The 17,700-nt window shown below is 42.7% G+C and overlaps 1 long non-coding RNA gene across 1 annotated transcript in view; it reads left to right on the top strand.

Moving 5' to 3' along the window:
- Positions 1-17,700, top strand: part of LOC311053822 — a 452,603-nt gene that overhangs the window by 47,180 nt on the left and 387,723 nt on the right. The window lies entirely within an intron of this gene.

Raw genomic sequence — 17,700 nt, 5'->3', positions numbered from 1 at the left:
CTCAGGGGTAGAGTGGCCGGGTAGAGTGAACTGGAAACCGCAAGGTTCCCAGTTCGATCCCAGGCTGGGGGGCTCCCCCAGAGTTAGTGTGGATAATTGCTCCCGATGAGCAGGTTGGTGCCTTGCATGGTTTCCTCCGCCATCGATGTGTGAATGGATGAATGTAATACACAATCTATATATAGCGCTTTGGATAAAAGCGCTATATATAAATGCACCATTTACCATTTAATACCTCAAAATTGTACTTAACAAAGTACAGTACTTGAGTAAATGTACTTAGTTACTTTACACCACTGTCCCAACATTTTAGTCTATACTTTATCGATACAATCGGTTGGTTTATTAAGTCATAGTTTAGTCGTCATAGGTTAGTTTTTATTTAGTTTCCGTCAGTGAAAAAAGGTAGTGAACGACATGAACACTGAATGAATGAATGAATGAATGAATGAATGAATGAATGATATCAAACAAAAGAGTCTTGTTTGCTGGTCTACTTAGCTAAGTTAGCTACAACTCTAATGTCCATCTGTGACACTGCAGAGCAGAATGATAGAGTTGGTAGTGTTGATTTTGACAGAACATTTTGATTCAGTTTTAGTCATTTAGTCTTTTGAATTTTTCCATGTAGTCAATCATCTGAAATGTTTCACTGTTAGTCTAGTTTTAGTCGACTAAATATCATAAGATTATAGTCGACTAAATCTACAGTTGATTTAGTCGACTAAAATGTATTGGCCGATTTTACACTTGTTTGCATGCTGAAAATAGCAGATCTGCAAGCTCACAGCACGCCTTGTAGATCTGCCATTTTCAGAGCGCAACACCCGAGCGCAACCAAACATAAAATGACTTGTCTTTTAGTTCTACTGGATCTCTTCTCCACTAGATCCCTCACTAACATTTTAGTCTAGTTTTTATTTGTTGATGAAATTGTCAACATATTTAGTGTTAGTTTCAGTCATTATAGCTTAGTCTTTATTTAGTTTGTATTTAGTTTGTATTTAGTTTTAATCAGTGAAAAAGGTCGACGAACATTTTTCGTCATAGTTTTAGTTGACTAAATCAACACCGTTTTTTGGATTGATTGGATACTTTATTAGCAGTTTGCAAAAATAAAGCACAGGAAAGTACAGATCAATACAACGTCTGTTAAGAAGATTTAAAACCCAGGAAAGCGTATGGCTTGTATCCATTGGGGTCCTTTGTACTCAATTCAAAGAGACATTAAATGACAGACAGATATACACGACCATGCAGACCATCATAACAATAGAGTAGTGTGTTATAATGTGTTCCCTGACACTCTGTCCATTCTGAGATGATATGAATATAATTAGCTCCATGCTAATTAGCAGCAGAACCTGCTGGTCTCCTAGCAACAACACAGAGAGCATGACACTTAACATGTGAACATAAAGCTCAGAGTGAGCGTTTGATGAGCGACGGACGTTAACTTTAAAGCAGGGGTCTTCAACGTTTTCAGGCTAAGGACCCCCTAGCTTAGAGAGAGATGAAGCAGGGACCCCCCTCTATATTGTATAAAATTCTGTTTCAGATGAAGTTTTGCTGCTCTTTTTTCCCTCTACACCTATAACTCTTTGCCAAAAATAGCCGATCTACAAGCTGCGAGGCGTTGTGAGCTTGTAGATCTGCTTTTTTTGGCTGAAGTTCTGTTCAGAATAGGGATACTAGGGTTCAAGTGGTTAATGTAAAAAAATCACACCCAGTGTGAAGTGGGCGGTGTGTGGTCATCACAACATGACTCACTTTAAAAAAAGGATAAATGCCTTTTTTTAAAGTCCATACTGCTATTCATAGGGCTGCACATGTGTCATGTGTTTCGCCAATCACAGTCCTGAATTTGCAAGGTCAGCCAATCACATTACAGTTAGTGGTGATGACACTAGCTGTAATGTGATTGGCTGATATGAAAAAAGTATCGATTTGCATTAACAATGGAAGGGTTAGGGGGTACACACATTTTTTGGTCGGTGTCCAAAACTCACTTATAGGGGGCGGCTACACCGCCCCAAAAATCACACCCAGTGTGAAGTGGGCGGTGCTATTTATGAGTTATTGATTTCAAAATTAATAACTCATTATGGCGTCATCTCGGTAGCCAATCACAGCACGTCCTGCAAAGTGACGTGCTTATATTTTTGAGCGGTGTAGCCGCTCCTATAAGTGGGTTTGGGACCACCGTGAAAAGACCGTCGTGAAAGTTTGTCTTTCGCTGTATTGTGATTGGCTGACTCTATTCACACCCTTTGCTCAGTACTGTGATTGGCTAACGAGACACATGATGAAATTAATAACCTATAAATAGCACCACGCACTTCAAAAAAAGTACTTTTTTTGAGTGGAAGTGAGCTTCCACTGTTGTTTTTAAATAACACCGCTCACTTCACACTGGGTGTGATTTTTTACATTATCATTCATTTCATCATGCGTCTCGCTAGCCAATCACAGCGCGTCTGCGAAGTTTGAAGTTAATTTCATCAGGGCGTTTCCCCGGTAGGACGAAGGAACACGTTATTCCAACCTGTTCCTTCCCCTCCATCCAGTCAGACAGGAGGGGTGCAGGTTGTACCATGTGTATTCAGACAGGAGGGGTGCAGGTTGTACCATGTGTATTCAGACAGGAGGGGTGCAGGTTGTACCATGTGTATTCAGACAGGAGGGGTGCAGGTTGTACCATGTGTATTCAGACAGGAGGGGTGCAGGTTGTACCATGTGTATTCAGACAGGAGGGGTGCAGGTTGTACCATATGTGCTGCTGGGGTACAGCAGCAAAGCTCTAACTTTGCTGAGGGTAAAGTTAGAGCCTTTACTCTGAAATCTGCTTAACGTAACAGGCTTACGCGTGTTTGTTGTGGTTGTCAATGTGTGTGTGTGTGTGTGTGTGTGTGTGTGTGTGTGTGTGTGTGTGTGTGTGTGTGTGTGTGTGCGTGCGTGCGTGCGTGCGTGCGTGCGTGCGTGCGTGCGTGCGTGCGTGCGTGCGTGTGAGAGAGAGAGAGAGAAGGGGTGAGAGAGAGAGAGAGAGAGAAAGTATGTGAGAGAGAGAGAGAGCGAGAGAAGGGTTGAGTGAGAGAGAGAGAGAGAGAGAGAGAGAGAGAGAGAGAGAGAGAGAGAGAGAGAGAGAGAGTATTCGTCTCCATTGAATGAGCTCTTAACTTCTGAATGAAGGCTCATGCATTATTCATGAGGTATTTTATGTAGTAACAATCACATTGTGAACAGCTTTGCTATTGGTTCATCCATCCATCCATCCATCTATCCATCTTCATCCATCCATCTCCATCCATCCATCTTCATCCATCCATCTTCATCCATCCGAGAAAGTAGCCATTTATTTATGCTGACCGTTCGCTCTATTAATACTGACACGAGGTCACACACACACACACACACACACACACACACACACACACACACACACACACACACACACACACACACACACACTCTCTCGCCCTCTGTCTCGGCGTTGCTCCCCCCTCCTCTCCATAGCCCCTCCCCCCCTCCTCTAAGCCTTTCCAAGTCTCTCATTGGAGGATTATCTTCCAGCCAATCAGGAGCTCTGAACCAGCCTGGCTCCCTTCAGGTCCTCTAGAGCTGACACGCACGCACACGCACGCACGCACGCACGCACGCACGCACGCACGCACGCACGCACGCACGCACGCACGCACGCACGCACACACACACACACACACACACACACACACACACACACACACACACACACACACACACACACACACACACACACACAGGGATTGTCTTGTAGAGTCTGGGACCAAACAACACTTCAGAAGGGCTTGTGGATTTAATTGGGAGATTTGCCTCTTCTTTATTCTTTTTTTAATTTGTTGTTACCATGGAGCCGACCAGGGTAAGACAGAAATATTCATAAATATCATTTCTTTAAACCACTTTAAACCTCAGCATGGGTATGGTGGGGAAAGCTGTCGCTGAAAATAGCAGATCGACAAGCTCACAACGTCGCAAGAAAGTCAGCTTGTCGATCTGCTATTTTCAGCGAAAGCTTTCCCCACGATGACAGAAAACAGATAGTGGTGGAAGAAGTACTCAGGTATTTTACTTGAGTAAAAGTAGCAATACCGCAATATAAAAATACTCTGTTACAAGTAAAAAGGCCTGTGTTCAAAATGTTACTTGAGTAAAAGTGCAAAAGTATTGGCATCAAAATGTACTTAAAGAACCAAACATAAAAGTAGTTAAATGTTTGAAAATAGCAGATCTACAAGCTCACAATGCGTCACATGTTGTGAGCTTGAAGATCTGCTATTTTCAAATAGCTTAGGTATAAAATAGGGCTGAAGTGGTTAATGTTTGTTTTATAATATAATCATTTATATCTGCAAAGTAACTAGTAACTAAAGTTTTCAAATAATTGTATTGCAGTAAAAGTACAATATTTGACTCTGAGATGTAGTGGAGTAGAAGTAAAAGTATTGAAGATTGGAAATACTCCAGTAAAAGAAAACATACAAATTGTATTTAAGTACAGTACTTGAGTAAATGTACGTAGTTACTTTACACCACTGCAGAAAAGACACTAGCATTGAGCCCTGAGGGATACCCATATGGGGTTTAAGTAGTTAATCACTTAAACCCTATAGCAAACAGGGCTCTATACTGAGTCCACTACTTTTCTTTTCTCCCCCCTATCGTATCCACCGAATATATTTTCCAAAAATAGCAGATCTACAAACTCACACAACGTTTGTTGAGCTTGTAGATCGGCTGAAATGTTTGCCTAATTTACAGCATGGCCCAAAACTTGGGATATGCTAAGGTTTTAAGTGGTTAATAGGCTAGCTAGCTACCCTGACAGCTAATTATCACAGATATCACAATGAAAATGACATTGTTGCTATAATAACATTATTATTATTATTATTACAGATGCGTTCCCGGTCTTAATGGATTTTATAGCGAGTTGACAGACCTCACAGCAGTGTGACCATGCAGCCAGTACCATGGTGGCACCGGCCAGCACTATTGTGGTCTCTGCCAACTTGTTATAAAAGCCAACGGCACAACAGTGGGCATTGGAACGAACGAGGGATAAACCAAAACAACCCAAAACAGTGAATCTAAAGCGAAACGTTGCTTCATTTCAGACTCAGGATCAGGAAGGCCTGTTGTTGTGTAGATCTAATACCGTTGTTCTGTCTTTAGCGGGTACGTTATGTTTAATGTGCTTTATGAACATTCAAAGTAGCATTCTCTAATGCCCTCGATATTCTAAATGTGTCCATGCACACGCACACACACACTCTGTCCTCACGCACGCACGCACGCACGCACGCACGCACGCACGCACGCACGCACGCACGCACACGCACGTACGCACACGCACACGCACGTACGCACGTACGCAAACGCACACACGAGAGTGGTGGGAAAAGTACGCGATGTGACGCGTTGTGAGCTTGTAGATCTGCTATTTTCAAATAGCCACGGTATAAAATAGGGCTAAAGTAATTCATGTATGTTTTATAATATAATAATTTATATCTGCAAATTTAAGTAACTAGCAACTAGTTTTCAAATAATTGTAGTGGAGTAAAAGTACAATATTTGCCTCTGAGATGTATGGAGTAGAGGTAAAAGTATTGAAAATTGGAAATGATCCAGTAAAGTAAAAGTACCTCAAAATTGTACATAAGTACTTGAGTAAATGTACTTAGTTACTTTACACCACTGCACGCGCACACACGCAGGCAGTCTTGTCCTGTCAGTACATGAACTGAGCATAGCAGAATATCTCAGCTCATCACACATATTGTGTGTATGTATGCGTGTGCGTGTGCCAGTGTGTGTGTGTGTGTGTGTGTGTGTGTGTGTGTGTGTGTGTGTGTGTGTGTGTGTGTGTGTGTGTGTGTGTGTGTGTGTGTGTGTGTGTGTGTAGTATTAGATGTGTGTGTTCACTGTCACAGCAGTGCATTGACCCAAATAGCTTTACTAGTCTACATCCTCTGTCCACAATGATTACCCCCCCCCCTCCCACACCCACACACACACACACGCACATGCACACACACACACACACACACACACACACACACACACACACACACACACACACACACACACACACACACACACACACACACACACACACACACACACACACACACACACACATTCTTATGGGGGTCTCCGGATGATTAGCTGCAACATTGTTTCCTCACTCAACAGTAAACGAACCACATACAGTATAAGTGTATACAGTGTATCTGCAACGCCTAGCACACACCTCGTTGTGAGCTCGTAGATCTGATATTTTTCACTGTATCTATCTGTGGAACAGAGTCAGAACTAAATGTAATGCCTACAATCCCAAGTGCTTGTCAGGATGGGAGGTCCCTGCAGTTCAAATACAATTATTTCGGGGCGGTCCCCAAAGTGGTTTGGACTGTATATATGACTTAATCATTCTTCCCCGAAGTAAGAACATCATTTTTGTGTAAATATGTCACAGTGGTGCAGGAGTAGAATTCTTTCAACAAGTCGCTGCAGCTTTGTGAATGTTTGTTTGTTTGTGTATGTAGGCTAGTGTCTACCTAGGGGGTTCTCAGAGTTACTACAGGGGGGGCCGTCAAAGCTTTGTGTGATGGGAACCTAATTGTATTATTACATTAATCACTTGAATTCTGGGGGGAACATTTGCCGAAAATAGCCGCTCCAACAAGCTGTGAGCTTGTAGATCGGATATTTTGGCCCGAGAGACTTGATGTAGAGCAGTCGTTCTCAGGCCTGGAATCCAGACCGATTCCAAACGTCACTGATTAGATTACGTAGTCAGGAAGTGACTCGAGTTTTACATTGGAAGACACTGCCCCCCCCCCCCCCCCCCCCGACACGCACACAGACAGACCAATCAGAAGCCGCGGGACGTTTTCTCCCGTTTGTGCTCGTCCCGCCCCTTGGAAATAGGAGGCTTACCAGACTGAGATGCGAAGCGAGAAGAAGAAAAAAACGCCGAACGTAGCAATCAGTCTGGATTCCAGGCTAGTTGTTCTCAACCTTTTTTTGGCCAGTGCCCCCCATCTAATATTCAGGTCCCCCAATCCCATATCCATTAGCTTACTTCCCAAAAAGAAAAAAATAAGGAAACAAAAAGTTGTACTCTTAAAATATGCATAACAGCTAGTTATTATATTGTTATTTACTGTTAAACAACATATACAGTTATTATATTGTTATTTACTGTTAAACAACAGATACAGTTATTATATTGGAACATCAGACTGTAACTGGGTCTTGTTATTGATCACAAACATCAATCAAAAGGTGATCATTTGGTGCAGGTACCAAACAAGAAGCTCTTATTAATGGTTCCACTGTAAAACACAGAGGAGCATTATGGACTGTGCTCAAGTCATCTGTGCTTTATTAACCTGTTGTTTAGTGGACTGTTTTTTTTTCTTTATTTAAATGTTTCAGTTGCTCTTGGTAGTCATGGCTGCCAGTTCCCACCTGATGTTGTGTGGGAGTTCAGACTGCTTCAGATCGTACTGAATAACTGCTAGCTTACATAACGTCTTAAGACTAGGACTCAAGTCTAAGATGATCAGGTCATAGGGTTTGTTATATCCTCCTTAGAGGATGATACGATCTCCCACCATGCAACAGGACATCCTATCCATTGGACCCGGTCCTTTCCCCTTGGGCTCAACCTTCTTCCAGGAGAATGTCTCTGGATTTAACCTCCACATATCATTTAACTTCTCATCCCAGTTGAGACCACCATATACATACAGCTCTCCATTGTAGGTAAAGGCTGAATGATTGTAGCGTCTTTCTGGAAGAAGCTGTGCAGAAGGGGTGTTCAGCCAGATGTTGGTCTCTGTGTCAAACACTCTGATGGTGTTGTAGAAGACCCTCCAGTCCCCCCAGCCCCCAAATACAAACATCTTTGTCCCGATGATGGTAGCAGAGTGACGTGAAAAAACAGGTGGTGGAGCTCCTCTGGTGTTAATTAAAGACCAGACCATTGTGTTGGTGTCCAACTTGTAGGTGTCATTAGTGTTTCTATAATGCTGGATGTATCCTCCATGGATAAACATGACCTTCCCCAAGACACAGGCTGAGTGGTTCATCTTCCCCTCTGGAAGAGTCCCTGACACCTCGGGTTTGAACCATCTGTGGGTGTCCACATCAAATGCATAAAGATCGTTGCAGTGAGGATATCCTCCCCAGATGTAGACGATATATTCTATCAGTACAGCTGTGTGGCCCCGAAGTCTGGGGGGAACATCATGGTGACGTTCTCCTTTTCCAATTGTCACTGGAGGAAACTTCCTCCAGCATAAAGACACTGTGTTGAAGACATCCACGTCAATCGACATATAATTGTCATTGACCGCTCCAAAGTAGTACACCTCGTGCTCCACTGTAACAGCAGCATAATAGGATCCTTTTAGTCCTCCATTCAGATGCACCGTCCAGCAGAACATTTCTCACACCGTAGACCAGGTTGGATTTGTAACGTCTTGCTTTGGAAAAAAAGGATTCCTGATGTGAGCACCGCCGCTTATTATTTCAGTGTCACAGACGCGTCTACAAGGTTACACGCCCACAAAGCCGATGGGTTGGGTTGGCCAATCAAGGAAGATTACTGTTGATCTCCCAATCTAGAACATTATTCACGTCAGACAATGTGTTCAGTAATGTTTTTTTTTTTTTTTTTTTTTTTAAACGTTTTGTTTATTCATTTTTGTCATTTTACATACTCATAGGTAGTACAGACACTTATTGAAGTAATTAAGCAAATAAACAGAGTATCTCCAAACAGTGAGAGTAAGATATAAACAACATTCAAACAAAACAAAACAAAAAACAGACAACACTCAAAGAAAAAAGAAAAAAAAAACAGACAACAAATGTTAATAATCCTCAAGGTGAAGTTGGTAAAAGTTGCTGAATGACATTTTGTTTAGTTGACAATTCATTTTAAAGGACATGGTCGTGATGACGACATTATGATGTCATCACGTAGAATTACCCAACAACGTTACTCCAACCGACTGTCGTCAGGGAGATGTCAACCGAACGTCAGCGTGTCGTTAAACACGTTACCGCTTGCGAAAGAAGTACTCACATGTTTTACTCTAGTAAAAGTATCAATACTTCATTGTAGAAATACTGTTACAAGTAAAAGTCTGGTATTCAAAATTGACTTCAGTAGTAGAAAGTATTCATTATGCAGAATGTGCACAATTTCACAAGTTTTCAAATGTATCAAAAATAGCCGATCTACAAGCTCATAAAGTGACACTGAGTGCAACGCTATGAGCTTGTAGATCTGCTATTTAAAAAAAAAAATCCTGAAGACTTGTGCAGATCTTTGAATATATATATATGTTTTAAAGTGAACATTTTTAACTCGGATCTGTGCTTCCGGAGGTCCCTGGAACAACATATTTTGAGATGGTTGTTGGCCACATACATATTGGGTGGTCCTTGGCATGGAAATGTTGGAGCGCCACTGATATAGCAACATACTGATATACACTGGTACAGCAACATACGTTTTTTCAAAGAACTGTTAGGATTTAGAAGACATTTGTAGAATATACATTCAAAGATTTGCCAAATTGGCAAGATTTTTCAAAAATAGCAGATCTACAAGCTCATAGCGCGGCACTCGGTGACACGCTATGAGCTTCTAGATATGGAGATAGATATGTTGCAAAATTCACGGGCAAATACATTTGATTTGAGCGCTCTTAATATGCGATCTGAACAGGTGCAGGTTGGAATTTGCAATGTGAATTTGCAATGTGTAAAAACAAAAATTGAGCTTGCAGAAAAAAGCACACACACGTGGTAAATCACAGTTGCACACTTATAATCTAACATTTACACGTGTATATAATTGTTTTACCTGAGCCCATTTTCCAGTACAACTTAAGAAAGGACAACTTTGTTTTTTTACAACCAAGGTTTATATTTTAGCTTGTAATTAAAGTAGATAAAAGATGAGTGTTATTTTTTTTTCATTTACTGCTTTCTATAGTTTTAGCAATTTTCGCGATATTTTTTACAGTGGGCGGGGGCATTCTGTCCGTTGGCTAAATATGTCTTTGTTACACAATAAAAAAGGTCCTGTGGTCTTTGATGGCCAGATGTGAGTTATTGGGGGCTAGAAGAGCTACTGTAAATAAAAATAAAGAAAACACCGGGTTATTGTGTAAAAAAATTACATATTTAGCCACCGGACAGAATGCCCCCGCCCACTGTAAAAAAGATTGCGAAAATTGCTAAAACTATAGAAAGCAGTAAATGAAAAAAATGTAACACTCATCTTTTATTTACTTTAATTACAATCTACAACATAAACCTTGGTTGTAAAAGAACAAAGTTGTCCTTTAAAATCACTTACTTCAAACTCTCTAATCAGTAGTTGCAACAGCACAGATCTGCTTCCACACATCAATAATTCGTTAAAACTATTGCGCTCGGATATTGCTACATACAGGGACGTGCACAGATAGACTCTAGGTGGTGCTAGAGCACCTGCCCTTTGCCCTCTTGACCAGAAGTGCCCTTTTGAAAAAAAGAAGAAAAAAAGTTTTATTTTTCTTCAGTTTACAGCAGGGCTCTTCAACAGGGGGTCTGGGACCCCTAGGGGGTCCTCCGAGTTACTACAGGGGGTCCGCCAATTCTTTATGTGATAGGATTTTTCTTTTTACCATAACCACTCGAAACCTAGCATCCCTTTTCTGAGGAGAACTTTAGCCAAAAATAGCAGATCTACAAGATCTTGTAGATTGGCTATTTTTGGCAAAGAGGTATAGGTGTAGAGGGAAAAAAGAGCAGACCAAGTCAACAAAAAAAAGTACAATTTACTTGAGCACCTGCCCCTCAAAATGTCTGTGCACGCCACTGCACAGAAGGAATAATCACAAATGCTGGAATCTGCTGTGAGGGATAATTATATAACACATAAGGTGGACAGGAGCTCTTTAGTCTTTTTATAGACTAAACATTTTATTCTACACTGTAATTTGACATAAATTAGCTTATATCGTTTGATATCACGATTCACTTTTTTTCCCAATTATATTTCCGACAAGCTGGAAGTATTCTGAGCATTTTCATAATTGATTGATATATTTTTTGAGAAGGACAGCTTTGTTTACCTCCTGACTTACTGTAAAGTTAACCCTAACCCTTACTGTAAAGTTAACCCTAACCCTTACTGTAAAGTTAACCGTAACCCTTACTGTAAAGTTAACCCTAACCCTTACTGTAAAGTTAACCCTAACCCTTACTGTAAAGTTAACCCTAACCCTTACTGTAAAGTTAACCCTAACCCTTACTGTAAAGTTAACCCTAACCCTTACTGTAAAGTTAACCCTAACCCTTACTGTAAAGTTAACCCTAACCCTTACTGTAAAGTTAACCCTAACCCTTACTGTAAAGTTAACCCTTACTGTAAAGTTCACTTATTATATTTCTGACAAACTGTTAGTATTCTGGGGTCAGGGGTCACCAGCTGATATTCTCTCATGGCTATAAGATAAAGGCTCAATACGTACATGCAGGATGCACTGCAATATTAGGATTTCATCATCATGTCATATTAATATGATATATATAAGCCCTGTCTGACCATTATGAATAGATGGGTTCAGAGGTCAAGCTAGCATGGAGCCTATTGGACCAGCCAGAGTGTGAAAGATATGTCTGTTCACACAGACAGACAGACAGACAGACAGACAGACAGACAGACAGACAGACAGACAGACAGACAGACAGACAGACAGACAGGCAGGCAGGCAGACAGACAGACAGACAGACAGACAGACAGACAGACAGACAGGCAGGCAGGCAGGCAGGCAGGCAGGCAGGCAGGCAGGCAGGCAGGCAGGCAGACAGTGATGGTCAGTGATGGGTGCTAACTGAAGGAACAACAGTCCTCTGTTCTGTTTGTTTGTTCTTGGCTGAAAAAACGTCCCGTTGCTCTCAGTGGTGGACTGTTACAAAGTACATTTACTTGAGTATTGTACTTAAGTACATTGTTTTGAGTATTTGCACTCAAGTGTTTTTTATTTTATTTGTAAACGTATGACTTTCAATCCAAACTATAGAAAACATACATCATGAATTGAACCACTATTTTCAAAAGTGAAAAAAGCTGATCTACAAGCTCTAACAACGCTGTTTGTTCTTGGCTGAAATGCGTGCATGCGTGTGCGTTGCACATAAGTTGTGAGTGTTCACCAGTGCCCATAATTCTGTAAAATCATGAAGGTTAGAAAATAATCCCCAAGTGTAAACTGTTTTATTGTTATTATTCTTATTCGTATTAGGAATAAAGACAAAACAAGAGCATGTGATTTTTTATTATTTTTTTGCATGTGAGAGCGGCTGACCCGCTCACCCGCAGCCCTCATAATTGCCTCTGAAATCCTGACTCGACCCACCCGTGCCGCGGGTTAACCCGCGGGACCCGCGGGTTACGTGTCGGCCCGCTCATCACTAGTATCTGTATCTCAGCCCTGCCAGCTGCACAGACTGTGCAGTATACGTTCTACTGGGCTGCCATCAGGCTTATGAACAAAGCACTGAACTAATATACTAGCTGGATTACATTACATTACATTACATTACAGTCATTTAGCAGACGCTTTTATCCAAAGCAACTTACAATAAGTGCATTCAACATAGGTAGGGAACAAAACTACTAATCACCAGAAGTCTGAAGTGCATTTTCTGCAAAAACAAGCAACTAAGAGTATACCTAGTGCTAAGGTAAAAGTGCAATATATCAGCTACCTACTACCAACAGATGAGACAAAATAGGAAAATCAAATGAGCAAGAGATAAAACAAATAAGTACTGAATAAACAAGATCCAATAAAACAATAACACAAGAGTTCGTACAACTAAACCGCTCACAAAATGTAAGGAAACTTGAAATTGGGCCATTATATCTCCCCTTTACTAATACCAATCAGTAAAGTGTTATATATAATTTTTATCGGTGACTAGTCACCTTTACAACGAGGTACAGCTTGTAAGCATCAGGCATTCATGGAATGAGCAACACAGGCAAACGTGTGGGTAGCGCCGAGCAAAAATATGCCAAAATGGCCTGTTAGACTTTTCTGCTGACATTCAATGTCGTGACATTCATGACATTCAATGGGTTTCAGGTGTGTGCCAGTCACAGGTGTGTGTGTGTGACTGCCTCACAGGTGAGTGACTAGCTCCTGAACATGGGTTCTGCAACTTTGTTGAGTTTGTGTATGCTCCAAGCAGCAACACTGCCCCCATGGAAAGATGCCACTTTTGTCAGGATAAGGCCCGTGCAACAGGGCAAGTGAAGCTGGTGTTCCGTTATGCAGAGTGACAGCATTATTTGGTGTTAGCCCTGGTACCATTTCCAAACTTAGGACTAAGTTATGTGAGACTGGTGAAGTCAACAAGGAAGACAACAACCCAGACCCCTTGCTTCACTGAGGAACCATAGATTTACAGGCAAGATTTGCACAACGGTACCAAAGACAGATGTCAAAGTTGCAGGGCCCATGCTCAGGTGCCAGTCACACACCTTTGACTGGCACACACCTGCAAATGGTACCAGGGCTGACATCAAATAATGCGTAATCTGCGTAACGGAACACCAGCTTCACTTGCCCTGTTGCACGGGCCTTATCCTGAAGGGACAAACGTGGCATCTTTCTATGGGGGCAGTGTTGCTGCTTGGAGCATACACAAACTCAACAAAGTTGCAGAACCCATGTTGCAGAACGCAAAGTTTCAGTACCCACCTCTCAGCAGGTGTGTGTTGGCAGGTCGCTCAAAACAAGAGCGATTACCAGCAAAAGCGTATTGGGTGATTTTGGCACATTTTTGCTCGGCGCTACCCACACGTTTGCCTGTGTTGCTCATTCGATGAATGCCCGATGCTTACAAGCTGTACCTCGTTGTAAAGGTGACTAATCACCGATAAAAATGATATATAACACTTTACTGATTGGTATTAGTAAAGGGGAGATATAATGGCCCAAATTCAAGTTTCCTTACATTTTGTGAGCGGTTTAGTTAACAACAAGTAGTCAAGGCGAGGAGGAAGGGTAGTGTTTCCTGAATAGGTGGGTTTTCAGCCTGCGGCGAAAGATGGGCAGTGACTCTGCTGTCCTGACATCAGTGTCTCTGCTGTCCCAATCTGGGAACCCAGAGCTAACTGCAAAGGAAAAACAGCGACCTCTGCTGTTTGTGACTATGTCAGTTAACTCTGGGACAATGACGACGCAGCACATGTGCGCAAGGAAACCGGGGTTTAAGTCTGCCTTCACCGCTCCACTTCCGGGTGGTGCGACTACGTTTTCATTCTCACTAACAATATTTCTACACGGAACACTAGCACCACTTCTCCCAGAGAACATGGATGGTTTTGGTTATAAGCCCACTTGTTTCTACGATGAAAGAGTAAGTTCAAATGTGAATATCTTTCCGTGGTTTTGTCTGCTCCGCAGACGCTATTGTTAAATTAGTTTCGGTTAGTTTACAGTAGGGAATGATCGACGGACACGTGAATACCGCCTACTACATTTGATTGGGTAAAGCGCGGCCTGCTTCCTGATCTGAAGGCACGCCCACTCCCACACAGTGTGTACTGTACACGTTCTGACGAACCTTCAGGACAGATTCCAACGCAGTGCAGAATCTGTTCTTGAGAGATTACTGCTGTCCTGACATCAGTGACTCTGCTGTCCTGACATCAGTGACTCTGCTGTCCTGACATCAGTGTCTCTGCTGTCCTGACATCAGTGTCTCTGCTGTCCTGACATCAGTGACCCTGCTGTCCTGATAGCAGTGACTCTGCTGTCCTGACATCAGTGACTCTGCTGTCCTGACATCAGTGTCTCTGCTGTCCTGACATCAGTGACTCTGCTGTCCTGATAGCAGTGACTCTGCTGTCCTGACATCAGTGTTTCTGCTGTCCTGACATCAGTGACTCTGCTGTCCTGACATCAGTGTCTCTGCTGTCCTGACATCAGTGACTCTGCTGTCCTGACATCAGTGTCTCTGCTGTCCTGACATCAGTGACTCTGCTGTCCTGACATCAGTGTCTCTGCTGTCCTGACATCAGTGACTCTGCTGTCCTGACATCAGTGTCTCTGCTGTCCTGACATCAGTGACTCTGCTGTCCTGACATCAGTGACTCTGCTGTCCTGACATCAGTGACTCTGCTGTCCTGACATCAGTGTCTCTGCTGTCCTGACATCAGTGGGAAGTTCATTCCACCACTGTGGGCACTTATGTGGCTCTACTGCAAACACACTATATGACTTATGTTAATACTGCTATGCTGTTTTGCACCTGAAGCCATGTACTGTATGCTGCTATATCTATTTATGCTGACCGACACTGTTACGCACCGTCATGTGGTTTAGGTTTTAATATAGATTTGTATTCATGTGGTTTAGTCTCAGCACTGCTCAGGAGGTGTGATCCAGTCACAGGAGAGTGACTGGCACCTGAGCGTGGGTCCTGCAACATGGAAAGATGTCACGTTCTGTCCCTTCAGGATAATAAGGCCCATATGGTGCAACAGGGCAAAGTGGAAGCTGGTGTTCTGTTATGCAGAGTTACAGCATTATTTATTTATTTATCTGGTGTCAGCCCTGGTACCATTTACTAACTTAGGAAGGAAGACAACAACCCGAGAAGACCGGTTCCTCCCCCTTGCTTCACTGAGGAACCATATAGGTTTTCTCCCAGAGATTTACAGGCAAGATTTGCACAACGTTAACCAGTGGTGGAAAAAGTACAAGTGTAGTGGAGTAGAAGAAAAAGTACTGAAATAGTACTGGAAATACTCAAGTGAAGTAAAAACAATACCTAAAAAATTGTACTTAAGTACAGTACTTGAGTAAATTTACTTTCCACCACTGACGTTAACGGTACCAAAGACAGATGGCAAAGTTGCAGGACCCATGCTCAGGTGCCTGTCACACACCTGTGACTGGATCACACCTGGATCACACCTGGCAGCAGGTGTGTTCTGGCAGGTCGCTCAAAACAAGAGTGAATACCAACAGAAGCATATTGGAGGATTCTTGTATTATGAGGACCAAATGTCAGGGGTCCTTGAGGGGAGTCCAGGGGGTCCCCAGCTAAACGATCGATAGTTTAGAACCAAATGGACCCTCTAAAGTTTTAAACTATCCTATCACTGAGGATTTTACAGTGTAGACTATAGGGTTTTAGGTTCAGACATTTATTTAGGCCTATGGTTGATTTTTTGTTTTGTTTGTATGGCATTCATAACATTCACACACGCGTGTGTGTGTGTGTGTGTGTGTGTGTGTGTGTGTGTGTGTGTGTGTGTGTGTGTGTGTGCGTGCGTGCGTGCGTGCGTGCGTGCGTGCGTGCGTGCGTGCGTGCGTGCGTGCGTGCGTGCGTGCGTGCGTGCGTGTGTGGATCTCTTCTCCACTAGTCTTAGTTCTACTGGATCTCTTCTCCACTAGTCTTAGTTCTACTGGATCTCTTCTCCACTAGTCTTAGTTCTACTGGATCTCTTCTCCACTAGTCTTAGTTCTACTGGATCTCTTCTCCACTAGTCTTAGTTCTACTGGATCTCTTCTCCACTTGTTCCCTCCATAATATTTTAGTCTGTTTTTTGTTTGTCGACGAAATTGCCGATATATTTAGTCATAGTTATGGTCATCATAGCTTAGTTTTTATTTAGTTTCTATGTAGTTTTCGTCAGTGGAAAAAAAGGCAGTCGATCAACATTTTACGTCATAGTTTTAGTCGACAGAATGAACACTGCATGGCAGCAATGCAGGTGTTTGTCCCTGCATGGGACAACACAGTGACTCAGCACTAATGCAGGTGTTTGTGTCTGCATGGGACAACACAGTGACTCAGCACTAATGCAGGTGTTTGTCCCTGCATGGGACAACACAGTGACTCAGCACTAATGCAGGTGTTTGTCCCTGCATGGGACAACACAGTGACTCAGCACTAATGCAGGTGTTTGTCCCTGCATGGGACAGCAGCCCCGTGCGCAAGCTTGTGAGTCGAGTCCATTGGTTGAAACCGTTTTCGCCCGTTCATGTACAGTGGCTCCAGCCGTTTTTAGCTGTCCCAATGCGCTTCAATGCAACCACTGGGCTCTGGGGGCGTGTTTCTACCGAGTGAAGACCCGGCCTTGCTTTTGATGGCTGGTGGCAGGCACGTGCACACATAGACATCAAAGGGGGCTTGAGCCCCTGCCCTTTTACCCATCTGTAAAAGTGCCCTGTAATGGCTATTTCAGAATGCCAACCTGTTCTTCTATATTTCTGTACCTCTATCTGAACCAAGGAGGTCTAAACTCACAGCAGGGGTCTTTAGTCAACTCAGCTACAGCTGTCAATCTAACAGCTGATCTGGATCCTCCATGCTATTCACTGAGTCAGTATACATTTGTCCTATTTGTGTAACTGTGTATGTGTCTCTCTTATAATTAGTACATACCTTATATGACTACGTAGGATAGCATCTTTGGTAAATGGTCTACTATAAGAACTGTGTAAGATGGGTGTTTGGGAGGCTTGTGCCCTGAATGGGCTGTTGGTCAGGCCAGGAGGCCTGGCTCTACCGATCTGTGTATGCTGTCTGCTCTGCTGAGATCTTCCAAATAAATGATCTAGAACT

This window comes from Gymnoscopelus microlampas (genome assembly GCF_963454915.1).
Source record: "Gymnoscopelus microlampas genome assembly, chromosome: 10".
Taxonomy (NCBI): domain Eukaryota; kingdom Metazoa; phylum Chordata; class Actinopteri; order Myctophiformes; family Myctophidae; genus Gymnoscopelus; species Gymnoscopelus microlampas.
This window is presented reverse-complemented; position numbering and strand designations above follow the sequence as displayed.